The sequence below is a fragment of the Bos mutus genome, chromosome 27, assembly GCF_027580195.1.
Source record: "Bos mutus isolate GX-2022 chromosome 27, NWIPB_WYAK_1.1, whole genome shotgun sequence".
Lineage (NCBI taxonomy): Eukaryota > Metazoa > Chordata > Mammalia > Artiodactyla > Bovidae > Bos > Bos mutus.
Window position 1 is genome coordinate 16,628,028 of NC_091643.1, and position 11,840 is coordinate 16,639,867.

At 42.7% G+C, this 11,840-nt stretch overlaps 1 pseudogene; it reads right to left on the reverse strand.

The window, feature by feature from the left end:
- Positions 1–1,811: 1,811 nt before the first annotated feature.
- LOC102276639 (calpain small subunit 1 pseudogene) lies at positions 1,812–2,483 on the reverse strand (annotated as a pseudogene).
- Positions 2,484–11,840: the final 9,357 nt, after the last annotated feature.

An 11,840-nucleotide genomic window follows, 5' to 3' on the forward strand; every position in this document is an offset into this window, starting at 1 on the left:
GCCCAAGATTCTTAAAGTGCTCTGTACTCTGGTTTTAACCTCCCATCACTTTGATCAGGCGGAGCAGGCCACCGTGCACGTTTTAGTGTGGGGAATATTTAACTAGTCTCAAGACCTGCAAAAGGGGTTTGGCCCTGATTTTTCTCACAGTGTTATATGCTTTTGTTCACCACGTAAATGGGGTGTGTAACTGGGGTAAGTTCTTTCACAGTGCTCCTAAAGCACACATATTAAAGAGTATTTTCCCCAAGCTTACATGAAATTCCAAGTGGTATACACAGCAAGTTTTAAATGCTACATATGGAGAAAAGAGAAGAGTAAGAAAACTGGTATTTAACGAAGAGCTTCGCTATTCCAGACATGATGCTAAATGTCTGACGTGTTTGAATTTATAAAATCTTGCAAACTACTTTTGGGGGTTATTTTACAGGCTATTGACTCATCCAAGGTTATCCAGTCTAATGAACATCAGAGGCAGAATGAGAATGATTGCCAAAGGCTACTCCTGCAAAGGAAGCCATGTGGGTTTCTGCAAACATACACTGGATAAGAGAGTTTTTTCTTAGTCTGTATCTTTGCTTGTTTGTTAAAATAGAGTCTCTCTTTAGGGTGGAATTGCAGAGCAGGCTTTAAATCCAAAACAGCACTCTCCTGATCACAAGCAGGATATTCAAGAAGAGATCATTTCTTCAGAAAGATGTGCAGTTTCTCCTGCTCAGTGGTAAGGGGAGTCAGAGTCTCTGGAATTCCATGCATTACACATTCCAAGCACAACAAATCAATCATTAATTATTTTCAGGAAGAGTGTTCAAAGTTCTCTTCCTTCTTTAGGTGATATGACAGAACAAAACAAAAACCAAAAACCCTGGGTACATAGTTTTGGCTTGGCCAAAAAGTTCGTTCTGGTTTCTCCATAACATCTTACTGAAAAACCCAAATGAATTTTTGGCCGACCCAATACTTCGGAAGCATCGGATCCAGGGTCTCCTTTGTTTACAGATCGTTTAATTTCAACACAGCTTCATCATTTCCTGAGGGCAAAGACGGGGGAGATGATGGATTTTTGTAATGAGCGAGTAAATGGCTTTTGAACTTTCTTGACCTAATTATGTAAATCTGAATCATAGTTCAAAATAACAACAGGCTTAGAATCTTAAGCTGTATGTGAATTCTTCAAAAAAGGCTTGGAGGTATGCATACGAGTTTATAGCGACTACATGAGAAAAGTTTGAACTTTTTTTTCCCTTTTTTTTAGAGACAGCAGCAACTGGGGTGCATATATTTCCTCCTGGGCCTGGCAGGCTGGGAGCAGAGCACAGACAAAGGCACTGAGGCCCGTGGGCCTGAGATGGCCTGGATTTGGCCTCCCAGCTGGTAATGAAATGGATGTGTAGGAACTGAAGTGATCTTCCCAGAACTGAGAGAAGGTGCGGTGTGGAAGCAACACAAGCGTGGAGCATGGCACAGGTGCAAGAGACGGGCTGCAGTGGGTGTGAGATGGGGTGTGCTGGGGTGGGGTGACCCTGGGGGCACGGCCTGTTGAAGCACGTTGGGCCCTGGCTGTTGACTCCAGAAGCTGGGTGCCGGGGGCTGCTGCTAAGTCGCTTCAGTCGTGTCCGACTCTGTGTGACCCCATAGACGACAGCCCACCAGGCTCCCCCGTCCCTGGGATTCTCCAGGCAAGAAGGGCTAGGAGAATGGAAAGGCCCCTGAAGGTACGTCCGCAGACAGGATCCGCCCTGCGTGAAACGGGGAGAGTCCAAGGTAGCTCCCATAGGAAGGCGATGAGAGGGCAGGTCTCGGACTCCCGTTCAGGAATCCATGGACAGCTGTAGCCCCTCCTGCATGTCCACTTGGATTTGGCCAGTGCCACCTCTGTCAAGAGTTCTGAAGGCTCGTAACCAGCCGGACCAGAGAGCTGATGAAGCTGTCAACATCCACGTTTCCTCCCTTATCTGAGTGGCTTCGGACGATACTGTCGTGGAGAGCCTCATTCAAATAGAGTCCTGGTGCTTCAAAGGTCCCTGGGGAGTTCCCCGCTGCCCACGGTCCCTAAACCACCAACGGTCAAACTGTATATTTCCTGCCACTTCTGAATGTCATTCCATAAGCACTAGAATTCCTCAAAGTCCAGCTTGCTGGTCGTGACACTATCGATCACGGCCACCACGCTGCGACAGGTGTCAATGCCCAAACGATCAGTCTTCAGATCAGGATGTTGGGTTATGACGTGGTTGAGAAGGGCTGAGAGTTCTGTGGCAGTGAGTGCCCTGTGTCTACAGTCAGCTAGGCAAAGATCCTCGGGAACTGCCGGACTTCCTCGCCTTCTGGCCTGGAGGCTGGAGTGAGGCGTGCAAGGGGCGGGGTCTGGGCAGTGCTGCGCAGGCGCCTCCCGCTCCCGCGCCAATGACCCCGCCCAGGAAGCACGTGGCGGTTCCGCCAGCACCGCAGGTGGCGCACCTGCCGTTTCCCCTGACCCACATGTCTCCTCCCAGTTCCACCCAGGTTCCACCTTCTCCTCCCTTGCTTCTGCCTCCTCTTGCCCCCCGCCCACCTCCGACCCGCTTGTCACCAGCACCATGGCTGTGAGTCAAGATTCCCCCACGCTCACCGTCTGCTGCTCCAGTCGCCTCTGCATTGTCCCCAGGTGTTGGACTTAGGAGGAAGGCTGCTTGAGAAACTCTTAAGGAAATAAAGCAACAAACTCCGGTTATCTCCAGCAAAAAGAAGAAAGAATTGAAAGGTAAAAAATATTTGCTGCCTGAAGTTTTTTTTTTTTTTTTAATGAGGCATGTGGGTTTTCATCTTTTGGTTTCCCAATAACTTAGACATCAGAGATCAGATCAGTCGCTCAGTCGTGTCGAACTCTTTGCGACCCCATGAATCGCAGCATGCCAGGCCTCCCTGTCCATCACCAACTCCCAGAGTTCACCCAGATTCACGTCCATCGAGTCAGTGATGCCATCCAGCCATCTCATGCTCTGTCATCCCCTTCTTCTCCTGCCCCCAATCCCTCCCAGCATCAGAGTCTTTTCCAATGAGTCAACTCTTCGCATGAGGTGGCCAAAGTACTGGAGTTTCAGCTTTAGCATCATTCCTTCCAAAGAAATCCCAGGGCTGATCTCCTTCAGAATGGACTGGTTGGATCTCCTTGCAGTCCAAGGCACTCTCAAGAGTCTTCTCCAACACCACAGTTCAAAAGCATCAATTCTTCGGCGCTCACCCTTCTTCACAGTCTGACTCTCACATTCATACATGACCACAGGAAAAACCATAGCCTTGACTAGACGAATCTTTGTTGGCAAAGTAACGTCTCTGCTTTTGAATATGCTATCTAGGTTGGTCATAACTTTCCTTCCAAGGAGTAAGCGTCTTTTAATTTCATGGCTGCGGTCATCATCTGTAGTGATTTTGGAGCCCAGAAAAATAAAGTCTGACACTGTTTCCACTGTTTCCCCATCTATTTCCCATGAAGTGGTGGGACCAGATGCCATGATCTTCATTTTCTGAATGTTGAGCTTTAAGCCAACTTTTTCACTCTCCATTTTCATTTTCATCAAGAGGTTTTTGAGTTCCTCTTCACTTTCTGCCATAAGGGTGGTGTCATCTGCATATCTGAGGTTATTGAGATTTCTCCTGGCAATCTTGATTCCAGCTTGTGCTTCTTCCAGTCCAGCGTTTCTCATGATGTACTCTGCATATAAGTTAAATAAACAGGGTGACAATATACAGCCTTGATGAACTCCTTTTCCTATTTGGAACCAGTCTGTTGTTCCATGTCCAGTTCTAACTGTTGCTTCCTGACCTGCATACACATTTCTCAAGAGGCAGATCAGGTGTTCTGGTATTCCCATCTGTTTCAGAATTTTCCACAATTTATTGTGATCCACACAGTTAAAGGTTTTGGCATAGTCAATAAAGCAGAAATAGATGTTTTTCTGGAACTCTCTTGCGTTTTCCATGATCCAAGTGTTTAATTTGCTGCTTTAGGGTAGAAATTTCCTAGATTCAATGATGATTTGTTCAACAATAACTTCAGCAACTTTGTGGTGAATGCTGGACATGGATATAGGGGGCAGACTAGAACTATAAACTGGGATAATAGACAGAAGCTGTCACTGCATATGGAGAAGGCAATGGCACCCCACTCCAGTACTCTTGCCTGGGAAATCCCATGGACGGAGGAGCCTGGTAGGCTACAGTCCATGGGGTCGCGAAGAGTCGGACACGACCGAGTGAAATCCCTTTCACTTTTCACTTTCATGCACTGGAGAAGGAAATGGCAACCCACTCCAGTGTTCTTGCCTGGAGAATCCCAGGGACAGGAGCCTGGTGGGCTGCCGTCTATGGGGTCACACAGAGTGGGATACGACTGACGTGACTTAGCAGCAGTCACTGCATTAAAGAACCAGGTACCAAAATTTGAGAAAAAAGATGGGAATAAATTCTAAGGGATTTATTCTTTAGTGTGACATGAATGTCAGGTCATCCTTATACTGTCCCACCCACGTATTATATAACTGAACAGAGAGGCCCAAGGTCCTTGAAAATTCTCCATTTTTTGCACATTTAACAATGTGCAAAGAACCTGTGAGAAATGTGTTTTTGAATAGAGTTAATAATAGCGGAATATTACAAAGTGTGATGTTGGTCCTTTAAAATGGTTTGAGTCAAAGATCATCTGCTAGCATATGGATTTCAGTTTTGCTACCCTAAAGAGATGGCTTCAGATTACAGTATTTAAAAATTTTAGATTACTCTTCTGAACTCTAATTTAATATTAACTTTCACTTAGAGAAATGTCTCTTGAAATCTAACCTGAGCCAAAGGAAAACTTTCGCTGACAATACCTTTTGCCTGGAAACGATTCTTTGCCACTCCCAGTGTTCCGGTCTTGATCCTTCTGATGTCTTTTACTATTTTGTTTTTGAACTCGGTGGGAGAGGGCTGTCTCAAAGTGTGATCCATTCTTCCTAGAAAGCCTCAGCATCACCTCGAATTGCAGACAAGGCAGGCGTATGGCAGACTTGCCTCAGTGTCAGTCTAACTCAGACCAGAGAGGTCCTTCTCTGACTGGGCACAGAGACCATTAAAAGTGTGTAAAAGCTCGGCTTGCACCCTGATTGTGAAGGAATCACCTTTGCTTACACACCTGAAAGAAGAGGGTCCCTGATGGCTCGTGAAACCAGGAAGAAACCTGACCCTGAAAATGCTAAACATATGGATTACAACTGAACACGATATTGTCCCAATATTCAGGAAACTGATGAAAGATTTTCAGTTTTATCCTAGTGATCGTCTCCTGAAGACACATAGAGTCTCAAATAGTATAGGCCACATCCCTGATTTTTTTAAAATGAACTTTTAGCCAAACAGCTGGTAAACAGGTTTCCTTGAATGCATTCAATATCTTACTGTCTTTTCAAAGATTCCCTTTGATCATTCATTTCTCTGCTAGGCTAACTTCTTATCACTGATTTCTTCTACGGGTGTAAGGCTCATACTCCTTGTTCCCACAATATTATGCAAATCTGTAATACTCCTAAAATGAAAACCATAGTGCTCAATGTGCTATTACAATAAATACTTTTGAATGATAGTCATAAAAAGACTAATTTGGTCTCTCTCTAATTTAAAACAAGACCCTAATACATTTAAGGATTTGAGAAAAGAGGCATTGCTACTTGACTCATTCTCCCTGACCAGTCGTTGAGTTGTTAGTCTTGAGTCTGTTTTCTCTATATTTTCTTAACCAAAGTATATCCTACTAAATCTGAGAAGCAACCATCCTAGGTTAAGATTTTGATTCATGTTTCTCTCTTTTCTTTTCCAGTGTTTCTTTCTGATCGTCCCTGATTTCCCATAGCATTTAATACTCATATAATGCAAAGAGCTAACCATGTTCCCTAATGGATTCGTACGTGTACATATGGTCCATATCTTGAAACAGTTTTTAATTTCATATAGCTGTGCACTCAGCTGCTGGTTTCTACTGCTTCCAGAAACCTTGCCAGACCATCTGCAGACCTCTAATTATACTTCTGACCAGAGGGCAACTGGCAGGAATTAAGTGTTATCATCGTATTCAACAGAGTTTCATGATTCCAAAGCCCTCACTCAGAAGCAGTACCAACTGGCCTTCAGAAAGAGACAGAGGTTAGGAAGGCCCCTACTTCAACTGCTGTCTTGCATTCATGCTTCTCTGAGTCAGCAAGTATTGTTGACGCTTAAGAGGAGCCAAACTCATTTGATGAGCGATTTCAGCAGCTGGGGACACAGCTTCAAGTTCAAGTCCCAATGACCATGGCAACCATTTCCAGCTTTTTTTTTTTTAAACTGGGTTTCCAAAGAACTGTGCAGGAGAAATAAGGGCAAAATTTTTAGCTATTGTAAATTCTTTATAGCAAAATGTGCAAACTATGCCTATTGTTGTAAATAAAGTTTTATTGGACCACAGCCAAAAAAAAAAAAAAAGAGTAGCAGAACTCAGACCCTGTGCAAATATTAATCATCAGTTGGTCAGAACAATAGGGCTGGATATGTGAACAATAACAAAGATTTTCAAGATGCAGGCATACCTTCTTGAAATCAGGAGGAATAATTATGACTGTCTTTGAGATCACAGCAAATCATAGGATGAGGCAAACTAAATGCAGCTTTAAGGAATCCCCACCAGAAGAAAAGACCTGCTAGAGTAAAGGAAGCAAGCTAGTTCAGCAGACCTTCTGTATAGGAGGTGACCTGAAGTGAGGGAGTGCAGGATCCCTGTGAAAGCCTTGCAGACCAGGGTCGATTCAGCTGATCTGAAAATGGTTGTCCCCTTTCTCCTCAATAAACCACCCCAAAGTGGCATGATTTATCTATAATTGGTTAACTCCTACAATTTTTTTTTTTTTTTGGTTGCATGGTTTGTGGGGTCTTAGATCTGCAACCAGGAATTGAACTCATGCCCCTTGTATTGGAAGCAGGAAAATTTAACCACTGGACCGCCAGAGAAGTCCCTACTCCTACAGTTCTTTATTCATGCCCTTCTAGCCATTTCATGCCCTTCTAGGCATTTACTTATCACGTGCAGTTCCATCTCTTGCTTCTTTATCTAACTCCCTGCGTGAAGGGATGTTTTTGGGGAAAGGACACACACACACACTTGCTGTTGTGTTTGTTGTTTCAGGGGAGCCTAAAGCTGTTGTGTTAGTCAGAAGGGAACTTTCTGCTTTTATTTTGTGAGTGGACTGGTAGATAAGAGTGAGATGTAGGGTATGCATGACAGGAAGAAAAGGAAAATTGACAACCAATGGAGCCCTCGTTATATTACGCTGGTAAGTGATCTGATGCTATTTGGCAAGTTCAAGTTCAAATTCCAGAGACAGGTGGTTTTTTTATGTAGAGATGTAGGTATATGTAAAGACAAAGTATTGGACCAGCCTTCATTTTTATTTGAAAATTAACTTTATTGAGAGGTCATTTATGTACAATGTAATGCATTCATTTAAAATGCATAACTCGGACTTCCTTGGCAATCCAAGCTTCCAGTGCAGAGGGTGCAGGTTTGATCTCTGGTCATTGAACTATGATCCCACATGCTTCACGGTGAGGCCAAAAAAAAACCATTCAGTGTGTACACATGTGGAACTACTGCCACAACCATGATAGAGAATCTTTTTGCCACCCTCTAAAATTTCTTCTGGCCTCTTTTCTGTCCCTCCCTTGGTCCCAACCAAAACAGAGCTGCTTTCTTGTCACAGCTTTTTTTGCATTTTCTAGATTTTTATAAAAATGGAATCATTGTCTTATGTTTGGCTTTTACACTCAGTGATGTTGACATTCATTCGTTTTGTGGATATATTAGCAGTTTGTTTGTTTTTACTGTTGTATAATATTCCACAACTTTCAGTTTATCCATAACCTGCCTGTGAACATCTGGATGGGTGTCAGTCTTTGATTGTTGTGCATATAGCTGCTATGGGTGATTTCCAATTTGGGGTGATTGTGTCCAAAACTGGTATAAATATTTGTATACAAGTCTTGGTGTTGACATACGTTTTCACTTTTTTTGTGTATATACTTGGGAGTGGAACATCTGGGTCGTACGTTTCATTTTTTCAGAAATTACCAAAAAGTTTTTTCTAAGTGATTGAACCATATAACTTTCTCACAAGGGATGAATGAGAATTCCAGTTGCTCAACACCCTCACCTCCATTTGGCTTCATCCATTGTATTAATTCGGAGAAGGCAATGGCACCCCACTCCAGTACACTTGCCTGGAAAATCCCATGGATGGAGGAGCCTAGTGGGCTGCAGTCCATGGGGTCGCTGGGAGTCGGACACGACTGAGCAACTGCACTTTCTCTTTTCACTTTCATGCACTGGAGAAGGAAATGGCAACCCACTCCAGTGTTCTTGCCTGGAGAATCCCAGGGATGGGGGGAGCCTGGTGTGCTGCCATCTCTGGGGTCACACAGAGTCGGACACAACTGAAGTGACTTAGCATAGCATAGCATAGCATTGTTTTAATTATAGCCGTTCTGATGGGTGCATGGTGGAATTTCATGGTAGTTTTAATTTCCATTTCCCTGGTGATTTAATGTAGTTTACATCTTTTCATGCAACTTGTATCCTGTTATTAGTGAAGTATCTGTTCAATTCTTTCTCTCATTTTTTAAAATTGAATTGTTTGCCTTCTTACTATTGAGTTATAAGTGTTATTGAAATTGTCCAGTTACAAGTCCTTTGTTGAATATATGCTTCAAAACATTTTTCACATTCTTTGGGTTGTCTTTTCATTTTCTTCAAAGACTCCAATTTTTCTTTTGATAAATCCTGATTTGGTGGTATTTTCTTTTATGCCTCATGGTTTTTGTATCCTATTTAATAAATCTTAACAAAATCGAAGTCAGTAAAAATTTCTCCATTGTTTTCATCTAGAAATTTTGTATAGTACTGAACTTTACATTTAGAGCTTCCCTGGTGGCATGCATGCTCAGTCACTTCAGTCATGTCTGACTCATTGCCACCATATGGACTGTAGCCCTCCAGGCTCCTCTGTCCATGGGGATTCTCTAAGCAAGAATACTGGAGTGGGTTGCCATGCCCTCCTCCAGGGGATCTTCCCAACCTAGGAATTGAACCCGCATCTCTTATGTCTCCTGCATTGGCAGGTGGGTTCTTCACCACTAACACCACTGGGGAAGCCATTCCCTGGTGGCTCAGATGGTAAAGAATCTGTGTGCAGTGCAGAAGACCTGGGTTCAATCCCTGGATCAGGAAGATACCCTGGAAAAGAAAATGGCAACCCGCTCCACTATTCCTGCCTGGAAAATTCCATGGCCAGAGGATCCTGGCGGGTTATAGTCCAGGGGATTATTTAGGTCTATAGTCATTTCAAGTTAATTTTTGTGTATAGTTTGAGTTGACTTTTTTTTTGCATATGGATATCCAGTTGTTCTAGTACCCTTAGATATGCAAGGGGGGAGTTCTTTCCAGACTCTATTCTGTTTCATTGTTCCTTATGTCTATCTTTTTGTCAATACTGCTCTATCTTGATTTTTGTAGATAGTGTAAGTTCTTCTGACACTATCAAGTTCCATCTTGTTCTTCTTTTTCAACTTGTTTTGGTTATTCTAGAGCCATCAAATTTCCAAATATGATTTAGAATCAGCTTGTCAGTTTTAGTAAAAATGCTGACTGGAATTTTGATGGGGTTTACTTTGAATCCAGCGATCAATTTGGATAAAACTGACATCTTAACAATTGCATCTGTGAATGAATCTGTGAATTCCAGCTTATTATGAAATGAGAACCTTCCAATAAACCTATGTACATAGATTGTTTCTCTGTGTATGTGATTCTTCCTTAATTTTTTTGAGCAGTGTTCTAGGATTATTTCTCTATGTATATGATTTCTTCCTTAATTTTTTTTTAAATTTTTTTTAAAGCCTTTTATTTATTTTTTTTTTATTTTATTTTTTTTTTAAAATTTTATTTTATTTTTAAACTTCACATAATTGTATTAGTTTTGCCAAATATCAAAATGAATCCATCACAGGTATACATGTGTTCCCCATCCTGAACCCTTATGATGAGTTCTCACATATCTCTTGTTAAATATATTCCTAAGTATGTTTTCTTTTTAGGTCCCCTCTTGCAAGTAGAATTTTCATTATTTAATTTTCTGATTGCTTTCTGCTAGTATACAAAGTACAATTAATTTTTGGATGTTTAACTTTGTATTCACCAGCCTTGCTAAATTTACATATTAACTCCAGTAGTCGTCATGTAGATTCCTTGAGGTTTTCAACACAAATGTAAATGTAGTACATCAAGCCATTTGTAAATGTAGTCCAATTTTCTTCTTCCTTTCTGCCTTTATTTGCTTTTGATGTTTCCTTTGATTTTTCTTATTTTCATTTTATTATTTTGTAATCAGTTTTTGCCCTCGTTGCTCACTGGGCATAACCCAACACTCTGTTAAAACCCTGACCTGGGGAAATTTAGCAGAGATCTCAAACTGAGGCAGGACCAAGGGCAGGAAGATAGCTGAAAGAAGATAGAGAAGCAACCAAAGAAGATACTTTGAAAAAATCTAGCTTGCTCGAGGCAAGCCTAAAGTTTTAGTCTTGCTCTGCGCTTACTGTTATTGATGAGATCAGTCACATCGAGGTCCTTTTGAGCTGGCTGGAATGAAGGGAAAAAATGTGTGAGAGCTCTGAGTGGATGGGTATTAGTTGTGGCTGGAGAGCTGTATGGACTTTGAAACTCCTAGGATTTTCAAGTGAGAAGCCAGTATCAGCCATAACTCACATGCCAGTCAGATCCCAGTTCCCCTCCCGTGCACGTCCACCCAAGCTGGAGAAGTGGTCTCTCTCACTCTCTCTCCAACAGTATCCTCCTCACTTACCAGAGACCTTTGCTTCTGCCCCTAGCAAAAGCTCCCAGGAAAAATCTGAGCCCCTTTCTGTGATTAAATTCTGCCCATCCCCACATCTTGCCCACTGTTATGTTTTATGAAGGTGTATCTAAAGATGTTTTAAATCCCAAACAAACAGAAGTACAAACACAACAGCAAAACATAAAGGGAAAGGGAAAGTTGCTCAGTTGTGTCCGACTCTTTGCGACCCCATGGGCTATTCTCCAGGCCAGAATACTGGAGTGGGTAGCCTTTCCCTTCTCCAGGGCATCTTCCCAAGCCAGGGATCGAACCCAGGTCTCCCACTTTGCAGGCGGATTCTTTACCAGCTGAGCCACCAGGGAGGCCCTGTAAAGGGGAGACCATAGCATCTATTGATAGGTGGTGCTAGTGGGTAGATTTGAGAGATAATAAAAGTAAAATTTATAGAATTTGGAGACTGATTAATTTAGGGAGTAATGGAGAAAACATTGATGAGGATGATTCTTAGGTTTGGGATTTGGGAAAATGGTGGCCAGCCAGGCTGTTTATGAGCTCTTGAACCCAAGTGGAGTACTCCTCTGTAGAAGAATAGCTCCATAAATATCCTCCCAAATGGTATACTTAGTCCTTTAATCCATCTTAACCATTTCACTAAATGATTAGCCTCCCCCTCTGCAGCTAATTTGCCACATCCTGTATAATGCCATCATTTTCTGAGTCACTAAGGCTGCAGACCTCGTGGGCACCATTGGTTCCTCCTCTCCTCACCCCCCCTACACTTCCAATTAGTCACTGAGGCCCGTTCATCACCCTCACCAACGTCTCATGAGTTGGCCCGGTCCTTCCCTTCCCCCTGTCATGACTCTCGTCTGAGCCCCATCACCTCATGCATGAACTATTTCTTAGCTTGAATAGTTCCCTAACTTGTCTTCATACCTCCAGTTGCTCCCA